The sequence below is a fragment of the Dendrobates tinctorius genome, unplaced genomic scaffold (assembly GCF_039654945.1).
Source record: "Dendrobates tinctorius isolate UK_male_01 unplaced genomic scaffold, ASM3965494v1 ptg000350l, whole genome shotgun sequence".
Lineage (NCBI taxonomy): Eukaryota > Metazoa > Chordata > Amphibia > Anura > Dendrobatidae > Dendrobates > Dendrobates tinctorius.
The window spans coordinates 2,977,601-2,991,567 of record NW_027362016.1 but is presented as its reverse complement, the minus strand read 5'-3'; the positions used below and the strand labels follow the sequence as shown (position 1 = coordinate 2,991,567).

At 38.7% G+C, this 13,967-nt stretch overlaps 4 non-coding genes across 4 annotated transcripts; all 4 read right to left on the bottom strand.

Annotated features, from left to right (window-relative positions):
- Nucleotides 1-462: 462 nt before the first annotated feature.
- TRNAL-CAG (transfer RNA leucine (anticodon CAG)) lies at nt 463-545 on the bottom strand. Its single transcript has one exon. It is a non-coding gene; the product is annotated as a tRNA-Leu (tRNA).
- A 995-nt stretch (nt 546-1,540) lies between these two features.
- On the bottom strand, nt 1,541-1,613 carry TRNAF-GAA (transfer RNA phenylalanine (anticodon GAA)). The gene has a single exon. It is a non-coding gene; the product is annotated as a tRNA-Phe (tRNA).
- Nucleotides 1,614-11,613: 10,000 nt separating this feature from the next.
- Nucleotides 11,614-11,696, bottom strand: TRNAL-CAG (transfer RNA leucine (anticodon CAG)). Its single transcript has one exon. It is a non-coding gene; the product is annotated as a tRNA-Leu (tRNA).
- Nucleotides 11,697-13,630: 1,934 nt separating this feature from the next.
- TRNAL-CAG (transfer RNA leucine (anticodon CAG)) lies at nt 13,631-13,713 on the bottom strand. The gene has a single exon. It is a non-coding gene; the product is annotated as a tRNA-Leu (tRNA).
- Between the last annotated feature and the right edge of the window lie 254 nt (nt 13,714-13,967).

The window sequence follows — 13,967 nt, the reverse complement described above, 5'->3', positions numbered from 1 at the left end:
TGTCCCAAAATGTGCTGAAACATGTCAGAAGGACATGGGCATTTCACATTTTTTAAACTATGATTACCTACTTGTTAAGTTTTTGTTAATTAAGTATCGTTATGGTCTATTGATGTATGAGGTGAAAACTATGAAAGTAGACTTACCAGCAAATCCGTTTCTAGATATATTTCATGACAGCACTGTAGAAGGTTGATTCCCTACCCTAATAGGGACAGAGAACACAAAGAGGTGAAATAGTCCCTCCTCATTGACTGTCCAAAGGATTTTTCTAGTGCCAAAAGAACAACAGACATATGCACAAAAAAACCTGTTTGATGTTCCTAGAGTTCTTTTTTGAGAGGACAAATTCAGATTCACTCCAAAGACTCTCAGGAAATTTTTCAAAACCACATTACTAAGTTTTGTTTGACCTCATCTAATTAATAAATGAAGATAAAGTTTCTTGAAATTAAATGTTGATGTCAGAAGTGGGATTTGAACCCACGCCTCCAGGGAAGACTGCGACCTGAACGCAGCGCCTTAGACCACTCAGCCATCCTGACTTCGATATGCAATTGGAACTTAACTCCTTCCATGCTAGTCAGCAGAAATGTTACCATCCCTTGTGATTAAAAACTTGTCACACCACCCCAAAAATGTCAATAAATAACATTTTTTATATGCGTACTTTTCGTCTGCATTAATTTTAAAACCTCCATTTATTTTGTTTGGATATTAGAAATGTTAGATTTCTCACAAATGCGGTGATGCACCACATTTCTTCAGAAACTACTGTTTGGCCACACAGCAGGGCTTTGAAAGGAAGAGCCCTATTTGGGTTTTGCAATGCAGATTTTGCAGGAATACCTTGCAGATGAAATTTGCAGAGTACCAAAACAGCAGAAAACCTCCCAAAGTGACCACATTTTAGAAATTATTTTGCACAATGAGTTAATCAACACCTGCAATTACTATTGTCAGCCTATAGGTGTTTTCACTCTGAACCATCCAGCATTGCAAGTATGCCAGTTTAGTGCCCAGCTTTTGCTTGCAGAGACAAGCAACCCATACATTTTTAAGTGGGCTCTACTCACTGGAGCAATGTCAAATATGTAGATGCTTTGTCTCACCATTAAAGTAGAAACCTCCTATATTTCAAATTAAAGATGACGGACCTGTGTGGAGCTTGTGTTTTTTGCCTTTTTGACTTTGTCCACAGCATATTTTTTAAGGACATTTGTCTCAGTAATGCCTCAGTGTTTCAAAGTCAAACAAGCTGACTATAATCATTCAGCTAGTGTCTGATAAGTGCTGTCTGTTTCAGCTATCAGGTTACCTTTTAATCCTCTTACAGCTAAGTCAATCTGAAATAAAACAAAATAGAGGAAAAATTACTAAAAAACATTCATGTGTTCAAAAGGAAAAAGTTACCGTTTCTCAAATTTTTAACATTTTGTTTTCTGTAGATAGTTAAGATTTTTAGGCCTTTTGATCATGATCAGTCCATGTGCTTTGTTTAATATCTCCTTAAAATGTAAACGGTGAAGAAAAAGCATTTTGCCGAAACCCGGGATTGGACCAGGGACCTTTAGATCTTCAGTCTAACGCTCTCCCAACTGAGCTATTTCGGCCATATCTATACATTTTCTGGGGGGTTTGACACTCTGCAAATGTCAAGTGTCACACCTGGAGGGATATATTATAATTTTTCATTTGACTGTTTTTTGAAGCATGATTTCTATTTGAAACGCCTTCCATTTTGCTGTACATATTTAATAACATTCATTAACTATTTGTGAATGAGTAGAAAAAGACAGCAATTTTGCCATTGAATTTTTACATTTTCAGTTTGTCTCCATGCACCAGTATAATTCTGACCCTGTGCTTCTAGAATAGGTCATGGTCGCACATAAAACACAATTTGCATGCATAATGTTACATCAAGTTTTATTTTTTATGAGATGCAAACAATTGGAGCAAAAAAGAGACAAAAATTTAGAGAAAATATTTTATTGATTGTTAAAAGTGAGACCATTTGTCCCAAAATGTGCTGAAACATGTCAGAAGGACATGGGCATTTCACATTTTTTAAACTATGATTACCTACTTGTTAAGTTTTTGTTAATTAAGTATCGTTATGGTCTATTGATGTATGAGGTGAAAACTATGAAAGTAGACTTACCAGCAAATCCGTTTCTAGATATATTTCATGACAGCACTTTAGAAGGTTGATTCCCTACCCTAATAGGGACAGAGAACACAAAGAGGTGAAATAGTCCCTCCTCATTGACTGTCCAAAGGATTTTTCTAGTGCCAAAAGAACAACAGACATATGCACAAAAAACCTGTTTGATGTTCCTAGAGTTCTTTTTTGAGAGGACAAATTCAGATTCACTCCAAAGACTCTCAGGAAATTTTTCAAAACCACATTACTAAGTTTTGTTTGACCTCATCTAATCAATAAATGAAGATAAAGTTTCTTGAAATTAAATGTTGATGTCAGAAGTGGGATTTGAACCCACGCCTCCAGGGAAGACTGCGAACTGAACGCAGCGCCTTAGACCGCTCGGCCAACCTGACTTCGATATGCAATTGGAACTTAACTCCTTCCATGCTAGTCAGCAGAAATGTTACCATTCCTTGTGATTAAAAACTTTTCACACCACCCCAAAAAAGTCAATAAATAACATTTTTTATATGCGTACTTTTCGTCTGCATTAATTTTTAAACCTCCATTTATTTTGTTTGGATATTAGAAATGTTAGATTTCTCACAAATGCGGTGATGCACCACATTTCTTCAGAAACTACTGTTTGGCCACACAGCAGGGCTTTGAAAGGAAGAGCCCTATTTGGGTTTTGCAATGCAGATTTTGCAGGAATACCTTGCAGATGAAATTTGCAGAGTACCAAAACAGCAGAAAACCTCCCAAAGTGACCACATTTTAGAAATTATTTTGCACAATGAGTTAATCAACACCTGCAATTACTATTGTCAGCCTATAGGTGTTTTCACTCTGAACCATCCAGCATTGCAAGTGATGATTCTGTCACACTAAGGTGCGACCCGTCTTAATTGTCTGTGGCCGAATTGTAGCTTTGGCACAAGGTATACGTATACTCGAGGAAAGAATACACAAGACAAGAGGGTATCGTGTCAGTATGATTCTTCTCTGTCTTTAATCATACGTGTACAGCTTTTATAACAGAATTTGAGCTACATCATCAGTTACATCATGGACATATTTCCAGTTACTATTTGCTTTTCTCAGGTCGCTACACAATCATTATGTACACTTCTGGGTTACCGTTTACTGCTCCCACATTGCTAAACAATACTTATATACACAAGTATTGTTTTCTAGCTTGGCTTACCCTGGTCCACCCAGTTTATTCAATATTTGGTGAAGCTTAGGTGAATGATACCATACAGAAACAACTCTAAGAAAATATAAGAAAATATAAGAAAATCAGAAGTATCTTAAAGCAACATGATCCCAATATCCAGCAAAGCGTCCATATAGTGATACAGTTTTGATTCTTGTATATATTAATGTGCCATATATTCTTCCCTTAACAGTCCCTCCTTTGGAGATATGCAAAATCAAAATCCTAATCTCGTCGAACCTATCGATCTGTCCTCCCAGCCTACCTATCTCAACATTGCTGGAACCTAACTAACTAATCTTCACCGTATATACGAGACGACCCATCTCTAGTAGATGGACCCCCTCCTAACGGACTTTGCACAGGAGGAAGTCAGATCCTGGACTTTCCCTCATTGGCTTGCTTCAAGCAGGCATATTCCGGAGGTGGTGCTTGCATGTTTTCATTGGGACATCTTTCATACAGGGGATCTTCAAAATCGGCATGCATGGTCATCACTGTGGTTTCCATAGTTTTCATCATCATTTTCTTAAGGCATGGCACTATGCAGCATAGAATTAAAGAAAATATGATCAAAGGACATAAAATAACTTTTGCAAACTTAATGGGTCAATAATTGCCTTCATGGCATCCCCAGTGTATTTTATAAACCGTTGTTGATTATTGTATAAATAGTTTATCCGCTTTGCATTCTTATTTGCGGGGATGGTGGGTTTAAACACAACTATTGTCTCGTTCTCGACTTTGAATTTGTCAGGTGCTCCCTGTGTGCCCCCACTGGTATCTATGCTTCTTAGCCAAAATTTACCTTTTGTGTCACCATTTTCCCTCCCAAGTTTAGTACTTGAGCCTAGTACATATAACCCTTGCTCATACTCTGAAGGGTTGTCAATAGTAAGGTACAGAACTATGCATCCCTCCTTGGGGCAGTGAGTGGCAGTGACAGGGAGTATTGAATCTGGAAGGCCACTCTGACCCTTAAAATGGGCTTTGGACAGGGTCATGCGACTTAATAGGCTTATTCCCCATTTGTCCCTTCGCTGTAGGGCCTGGGCTGGTTGATGTCTCCAGTCACTTTCACCAGTGTGCCACCCAACAAGAGACTAATCCTCCCAGTTTGAACCTTCCCCTATTTCAGCAGTAGTGACACAGATGAATTGTGTATTAAACCTGATATGAAACTGTGCCATGGGGCCTGGACATTCTTATTGTGAGACAGTAGTCAAATTGATATGTTACTCTTGGGGTGGAGACATTATACCAGAAAGTCAGTATGCCCTTCTCATGAGTGACTACCCCTTGGTGATTGACTACCCCTTGAGCTAGGAGAAGGATAAGTGCCAGATGGATGAAGAGTGGCAGCCGCTACTGGACTCTGGATCCGGCATCTCCTTGCAGTGGGAAGCGAGGACCCATGGACTGCTGCGATAGTTGACAGGACTTGGAACAGGCTGTCATCTCTAGGTTCAAGGGTACGTCTGTTGAACCTCTTGGTGATGAGGACTCAGTCACCGGGCAGGATCTGGTGGGCTCCTATGTCCTCAGGATCTGGGATGGATGAAAAGACTCGAAAATGCATTTTAGTCACATGTTTTTAAACTTAGTCTACATATAGGCAATTATACTTGTGCGTGTATGTGACCCAAGGGAAAGACTAAACTCTTATGCTATGACCCCTGTTTCCTGTATAGCATCAAGTATGTAAAGTTTTGTTCGAGGCCTTAAATTTTCCTTGTTCATCCTTAGGTGTATTTCATCCTGTATAACTTCATCTTAGGTCCATTTCTTCTTTTCTTCCTTGGATACTTGTTTCTGGAGTGTTATTCCTTTTCCTCTGTTTCCGTGTCAACCGGTATTACTGCTGCTTCTTTTGCTGTTACTTCAGCTAGCCTGTTGCCCACTGCTTCCCTTGAAGTGTCTCCAGTGTGTGTGCTTTTACTTTTACCACCGCAACTCTTCCTGGCATCAACAAGGACTCCATTAATTCTTGCATGGCTTTGTGGTGTCTGACCGGCGTTCCGTTAGCCGTGATGAAGTCTCTTTCTCTCCAGATTGATCTTGATAGCTTCATGTTGAGTGGACCTCTCGTATGCTTCTGTCAAGGCCTGCAGTCCTTTTGGATATAGGCAGTGGTTTTGCTGGCAGCAAGTTACTTCTGTGGCTACTGCTATACCAGTGTGCGAACGGCCTTCTTGGTCTGCATACCTTGGTCTATCCACAATGAGCATCAGGTCAGGATCTTCCAGGTGTTCTCTTGCCTCATGACAGCAAGACAATCGCGTTCAGCCATTTCAGAGTCGACTACCTCTTCCACTAATGTGTCAGAGATGTGGTTTTCATCCTCCATCTTCCTCCCCCCTTTGGCAGAGGTAGAAGAGTAGCTGAATTATGGACAGCACATCTGGAGATGGTGACGTCCGGGAGCAGAGTAGGGCATTGCAGACAGGTGCTTTGGGCCAGGATCTTCAACTGGTGACCCATAAAAATATCAGAAGCTTTGTCCAGCACAGGTGGGTTGCAAACACGGTTCTCATGCAAGTTGGGACTCCACGAGCCACTTGGTCAAGTCTTGGAGAGTAGAAGCCAGGAGGGCATTGTCTTCCTCCGTGAAGCTGTGTTAGGACTCCATTTACATGGTCAGGCTTCTTCATGACAAACAGACAAAACAGTTCGGTATAGCCTGGCAGTCCTAGAGCTGTGAAAATGTGATTGCAATTTAGTATATAAAACACACTGATTACCTTCTTGGAAAGTCTTGAAATAATTATAAAAAGGTTGCATGTGTAGAAGAGCAGTATTGGCTTGGCTGTCTTCAGTCAGGGGAAGAGGTCATCCATATATATTGTAAAACGAAGTGGCTGTGGGATGTATCCTCTTCCAGGGCTCCAGGACCGTGGTCATGGCTCGGGTGAACATAGAGAGGCTATACTGTGCCCCTTGAGGCATCATAGTCCAAATATATTGCTGGCCCTCATGTGAAAACAAACAGGTACTGGCTTGCAGCATGTAGAAATAAACTGAAGAAAGCATTGGCCAGGTCAATCACCGTAAACCATAGAAAAATAAATAGAATTGATAAAAAAAAACATAGTGTGTGGATTTGGTACCATAGATGTGTTCAGTACTATAACTTCATTGACAGCACATAAGTCATGTATTATCCATAACTTCATAGAAATAATTGCAAATTATGAAATGGAGGGTGAAATAGGATGAATATTGCAATTTCCTTGGCAGCAGGGCTACTGGCTTCGGCCCCACCTTTACAAACTGGATTTTCAGCCTGCCAATATTGAGTCTGGGATCAGTGCCATTAGTTCAACGCCCACATGATCTACAGATGTGTCCTGTAAAAAAAAAAAAAAAAAAAAAAGACTACATACTTCTTCAGCAAGTAGATCAATGTCCCTGATCAATCTTCTGATTGCATCGGGACCCACCAGGAATTTGAGAGGAGTATCCTCAACCTCTGTCTGGGTGAGAGATGTTGTTTCTCTACTGTATTTTTGTGGGGGGGGGCGAGCTGTTTACTAGGGTATCTGTCTCCTGGCATTTCCAGGAGTCCTTGCATGTAGTAGATTGTGTATAAAAGTATGAGCTTTGAGGCTTAAAAGATGATGATGATAATTATGTCCCCTCACCATATAACGATAAATACTGTAGATTATCAGTCTGAGCTATTTATTTCCTGTCTCCTCCGGTTCTGTTTACTTATATACCTCCATGTCATATTCATCTTTTTCTTCATTATTCTTTTCATAAATTACATTAATTAATAAAACTATAATGGATGCTGGACAGGATGTAGCACAAGACGTGCCGTCTATATAAATAGTTGGAAAGAAGGTACGGCTCTTTGGGTTGGTCATCTGACAGTCAGAACAAGTCTCACGATATTCTGCATTCTGCGTTTGACAGCTGGCACACGTCCAGTCATCGGGAATGTATATAGATGTATAAATGAATGTAATGCAGATATTGCAACTGACATCTTCCTGTGTAAATATTTGTTTTGCACAAAATTCAGCAATCTTGTTATATTCCTCTCCTCATGCCTTTTTTCCTAACTTCCTCTGCCATCTTATAAAATGCTTCAGGGTCCTGTAACACCTCATAATACCTGAGGCTGGGACGCTGCTCTCCACTCATTAACACATTCTTCTATCCCTTCTTATCTAATGCTCCTCCCCTCGTGATCAGAGGGTTTCTTAACGTACATTTTCTTTCTCACTCCACTATGGGTCATATCTGTCTTATAGATATTGACTGACTGCTCCCACCCATTCTATCATCTGAATTCTGAGTATATCTGAAAAACATATGTATGTGGGCGTCTTGAAACAAATTCTCACGGGGTTATGAACAGTTGGATATGTGACTGTAAAAGCTGTATGTACTCCTTATGTCCGAGTAAAGGGGTCTTCAGTGAACATAGTGATGTCTAGCTATCTTGAACACAGTAATATAGGGAATTAACCAACAACTAACACCAGAGTATTTCACAAATCTTGTGTATCCAGAAACTGCGTAGTATAAAAATACCTTATAAATTGTTAAAATTTCTGTTTCCTCAAAACTTTCGCTCTAAAACCTTTCAAAGAAAACCATCTCATAGAGAAATGTAGTGACATTAGTAAAACAATAACTAAAAAGTAACAATAGACCTCGGATCTCACAGAGATATCTGTACAAATCAAGCAATTACCATTCAAGTAATTCTCTTTCTACCTGAACCAACTAACCTTATAATTATAGTATGCAGAACAAAACCAGTTTATCCAATTCTCTAATTTCACAACATATATATGTATACACACATAGAATGCATTCAAAAATTTTAACCACATGCTAGTACGCCTCCTGCAAATTATACACACTACAAAAGACAAAAGACAATGAATTTAAAACTGGTACTGACATCAAATACTGCGAATCCTTGACACCAAAACAATTCGCAATTTACCTATCCATATGCCAGCCTGATTTGTAGAGGTGAAAAATCTACACCTGGGCAAACCATACTTTTCAGGGAGAGAGCAATCACTCAGTCACATCAACACGGTAATTGAAATTACCCTTCCACCCATATAACTTATGAACCTATGCTGCAGCTAAAACACCATCATCTTAGCCAGATGATGTCCGGTGGGAAACCCGCAAGAAGTTACCAACCACTTAGAGGTTGGAAAATCACTGAGAGTAATCAAGCCCCTACTCCCACTTGCCCACTGGGAGAGACACAGTTCAGACTTCTGCGATCATCGGTCAAGCCGAGAGCAGGACCGGAACCAGAGTGACAGAGAATTTGCTCAGTACGTCTCCCTATCTATATTTTTTTCCTTTTCAGGCTGGCTGAGGTAACAATCACGTATGCAAACAACCAAAACAGCAAAGCAGAGAGGCAAAGCAGATAAGGCAGACAATTAAACTTTTAGATTACCGTAATTATAAATATGCTTGAAGGGTTACTGTGTGTATACTATAAAACAACTTATTACATTTTATATTTTATATCCTCCGGACTGAATACAGATAATGTAGCGTGATTATTAAACACTTTGCATTCAGGAAATGCAGCTGAAATAGCAGTCTAACCAGTATGGCAGTATATTCAATATGAGAGCTGCGGACAGGCGTGTCACAACAATGCATCAATACTTCAAACATAAAAAAAAACTATTATGAATGTATTCCTTATCCCTTTCACTGTTCTTTTGTTACCAAGGCAACTAGGGCTGGGCTTTTTGTCACTTTAGGTATAGTAAATAGTGGTAATCACTTCTAGATAGGTGGTTGATATTTCAGCAGAGGGGGAAAAATTAGTAATCACCTCTTTCCTTAAAAATGTATATACCGTGTCATTCACGTCACCGGGCCCAGTTTATACCGTGGGCGTATGGCCGGACGTGAGCACCTATATGTATATATCTGATATATATATATAACTTCTTCGACCGTCTAAGGTCGGAACCAGGGTGATAACTCAGTGGAAACAGCCCCTTTGCACTCTGCTCTGTATGCTTCTAGTAGCCCTAGTGCAGTATGAAATAGTTTTTATCAGATACTAGATGGATTCTAGATACACCCTCCGAATTGGTTAGACCGGATAATACACACAGACAATTAAGGAATTATATACCTGACCGGGTCCATAGGCTCAGGACTTTCAAACGTGGTCAGTTTAAGGGTTCAGAGAAGACAGCCAACTATCTCCTCCCAGCCGGACGTGAATACAGAAGGTTAGGTAAGATGATATATTTTCTCACCAGGTCTCGAGCTGCAGTCTCGTCCCGCTGGAAAGACGTCCGTCCTGGGGGGAGATTTTGTTGCGGCTGTGATCATCTGGTATCGTCCTTCGATATGCAATTGGAACTTAACTCCTTCCATGCTAGTCAGCAGAAATGTTACCATTCCTTGTGATTAAAAACTTTTCACACCACCCCAAAAAAGTCAATAAATAACATTTTTTATATGCGTACTTTTCGTCTGCATTAATTTTTAAACCTCCATTTATTTTGTTTGGATATTAGAAATGTTAGATTTCTCACAAATACGGTGATGCACCACATTTCTTCAGAAACTACTGTTTGGCCACACAGCAGGGCTTTGAAAGGAAGAGCCCTATTTGGGTTTTGCAATGCAGATTTTGCAGGAATACCTTGCAGATGAAATTTGCAGAGTACCAAAACAGCAGAAAACCTCCCAAAGTGACCACATTTTAGAAATTATTTTGCACAATGAGTTAATCAACACCTGCAATTACTATTGTCAGCCTATAGGTGTTTTCACTCTGAACCATCCAGCATTGCAAGTATGCCAGTTTAGTGCCCAGCTTTTGCTTGCAGAGACAAGCAACCCATACATTTTTAAGTGGGCTCTACTCACTGGAGCAATGTCAAATATGTAGATGCTTTGTCTCACCATTAAAGTAGAAACCTCCTATATTTCAAATTAAAGATGACGGACCTGTGTGGAGCTTGTGTTTTTTGCCTTTTTGACTTTGTCCACAGCATATTTTTTAAGGACATTTGTCTCAGTAATGCCTCAGTGTTTCAAAGTCAAACAAGCTGACTATAATCATTCAGCTAGTGTCTGATAAGTGCTGTCTGTTTCAGCTATCAGGTTATCTTTTAATCCTCTTACAGCTAAGTCAATCTGAAATAAAACAAAATAGAGGAAAAATTACTAAAAAACATTCATGTGTTCAAAAGGAAAAAGTTACCGTTTCTCAAATTTTTAACATTTTGTTTTCTGTAGATAGTTAAGATTTTTAGGCCTTTTGATCATGATCAGTCCATGTGCTTTGTTTAATATCTCCTTAAAATGTAAACGGTGAAGAAAAAGCATTTTGCCGAAACACGGGACCTTTAGATATTCAGTCTAACGCTCTCCCAACTGAGCTATTTCGGCCATAGCTATACATTTTCTGGGGGGTTTGACACTCTGCAAATATCAAGTGTCACACCTGGAGGGATATATTATAATTTTTCATTTGACTGTTTTTTGAAGCATGATTTCTATTTGAAACGCCTTCCATTTTGCTGTACATATTTAATAACATTCATTAACTATTTGTGAATGAGTAGAAAAAGACAGCAATTTTGCCATTGAATTTTTACATTTTCAGTTTGTCTCCATGCACCAGTATAATTCTGACCCTGTGCTTCTAGAATAGGTCATGGTCACACATAAAACACAATTTGCATGCATAATGTTACATCAAGTTTTATTTTTTATGAGATGCAAACAATTGGAGCAAAAAAGAGACAAAAATTTAGAGAAAATATTTTATTGATTGTTAAAAGTGAGACCATTTGTCCCAAAATGTGCTGAAACATGTCAGAATGACATGGGCATTTCACATTTTTTAAACTATGATTACCAACTTGTTAAGTTTTTGTTTATTAAGTATCGTTATGGTCTATTGATGTATGAGGTGAAAACTATGAAAGTAGACTTACCAGCAAATCCGTTTCTAGATATATTTCATGACAGCACTGTAGAAGGTTGATTCCCTACCCTAATAGGGACAGAGAACACAAAGAGGTGAAATAGTCCCTCCTCATTGACTGTCCAAAGGATTTTTCTAGTGCCAAAAGAACAACAGACATATGCACAAAAAATCTGTTTGATGTTCCTAGAGTTCTTTTTTGAGAGGACAAATTCAGATTCACTCCAAAGACTCTCAGGAAATTTTTCAAAACCACATTACATGAAGATAAAGTTACTTGAAATTAAATGTTAATGTCAGAAGTGGGATTTGAACCCACGCCTCCAGGGGAGACTGCGACCTGAACGCAGCGCCTTAGACCGCTCGGCCATCCTGACTTCGATATGCAATTAGAACTTAACTCCTTCCATGCTAGTCAGCAGAAATGTTACCATTCCTTGTGATTACAAACTTGTCACACCACCCCAAAAAAGTCAATAAATAACATTTTTTATATGCGTACTTTTCGTCTGCATTAATTTTTAAACCTCCATTTATTTTGTTTGGATATTAGAAATGTTAGATTTCTCACAAATACGGTGATGCACCACATTTCTTCAGAAACTACTGTTTGGCCACACAGCAGGGCTTTGAAAGGAAGAGCCCTATTTGGGTTTTGCAATGCAGATTTTGCAGGAATACCTTGCAGATGAAATTTGCAGAGTACCAAAACAGCAGAAAACCTCCCAAAGTGACCACATTTTAGAAATTATTTTGCACAATGAGTTAATCAACACCTGCAATTACTATTGTCAGCCTATAGGTGTTTTCACTCTGAACCATCCAGCATTGCAAGTATGCCAGTTTAGTGCCCAGCTTTTGCTTGCAGAGACAAGCAACCCATACATTTTTAAGTGGGCTCTACTCACTGGAGCAATGTCAAATATGTAGATGCTTTGTCTCACCATTAAAGTAGAAACCTCCTATATTTCAAATTAAAGATGACGGACCTGTGTGGAGCTTGTGTTTTTTGCCTTTTTGACTTTGTCCACAGCATATTTTTTAAGGACATTTGTCTCAGTAATGCCTCAGTGTTTCAAAGTCAAACAAGCTGACTATAATCATTCAGCTAGTGTCTGATAAGTGCTGTCTGTTTCAGCTATCAGGTTATCTTTTAATCCTCTTACAGCTAAGTCAATCTGAAATAAAACAAAATAGAGGAAAAATTACTAAAAAACATTCATGTGTTCAAAAGGAAAAAGTTACCGTTTCTCAAATTTTTAACATTTTGTTTTCTGTAGATAGTTAAGATTTTTAGGCCTTTTGATCATGATCAGTCCATGTGCTTTGCTTAATATCTCCTTAAAATGTAAACGGTGAAGAAAAAGCATTTTGCCGAAACCCGGGATTGGACCAGGGACCTTTAGATCTTCAGTCTAACGCTCTCCCAACTGAGCTATTTCAGCCATATCTATACATTTTCTGGGGGGTTTGACACTCTGCAAATGTCAAGTGTCACACCTGGAGGGATATATTATAATTTTTCATTTGACTGTTTTTTGAAGCATGATTTCTATTTGAAACGCCTTCCATTTTGCTGTACATATTTAATAACATTCATTAACTATTTGTGAATGAGTAGAAAAAGACAGCAATTTTGCCATTGAATTTTTACATTTTCAGTTTGTCTCCATGCACCAGTATAATTCTGACCCTGTGCTTCTAGAATAGGTCATGGTCACACATAAAACACAATTTGCATGCATAATGTTACATCAAGTTTTATTTTTTATGAGATGCAAACAATTGGAGCAAAAAAGAGACAAAAATTTAGAGAAAATATTTTATTGATTGTTAAAAGTGAGACCATTTGTCCCAAAATGTGCTGAAACATGTCAGAATGACATGGGCATTTCACATTTTTTAAACTATGATTACCTACTTGTTAAGTTTTTGTTTATTAAGTATCGTTATGGTCTATTGATGTATGAGGTGAAAACTATGAAAGTAGACTTACCAGCAAATCCGTTTCTAGATATATTTCATGACAGCACTGTAGAAGGTTGATTCCCTACCCTAATAGGGACAGAGAACACAAAGAGGTGAAATAGTCCCTCCTCATTGACTGTCCAAAGGATTTTTCTAGTGCCAAAAGAACAACAGACATATGCACAAAAAATCTGTTTGATGTTCCTAGAGTTCTTTTTTGAGAGGACAAATTCAGATTCACTCCAAAGACTCTCAGGAAATTTTTCAAAACCACATTACTAAGTTTTGTTTGACCTCATCTAATCAATAAATGAAGATAAAGTTTCTTGAAATTAAATGTTGATGTCAGAAGTGGGATTTGAACCCACGCCTCCAGGGGAGACTGCGACCTGAACGCAGCGCCTTAGACCGCTCGGCCATCCTGACTTCGATATGCAATTAGAACTTAACTCCTTCCATGCTAGTCAGCAGAAATGTTACCATTCCTTGTGATTACAAACTTGTCACACCACCCCAAAAAAGTCAATAAATAACATTTTTTATATGCGTACTTTTCGTCTGCATTAATTTTTAAACCTCCATTTATTTTGTTTGGATATTAGAAATGTTAGATTTCTCACAAATACGGTGATGCACCACATTTCTTCAGAAACTACTGTTTGGCCACACAGCAGGGCTTT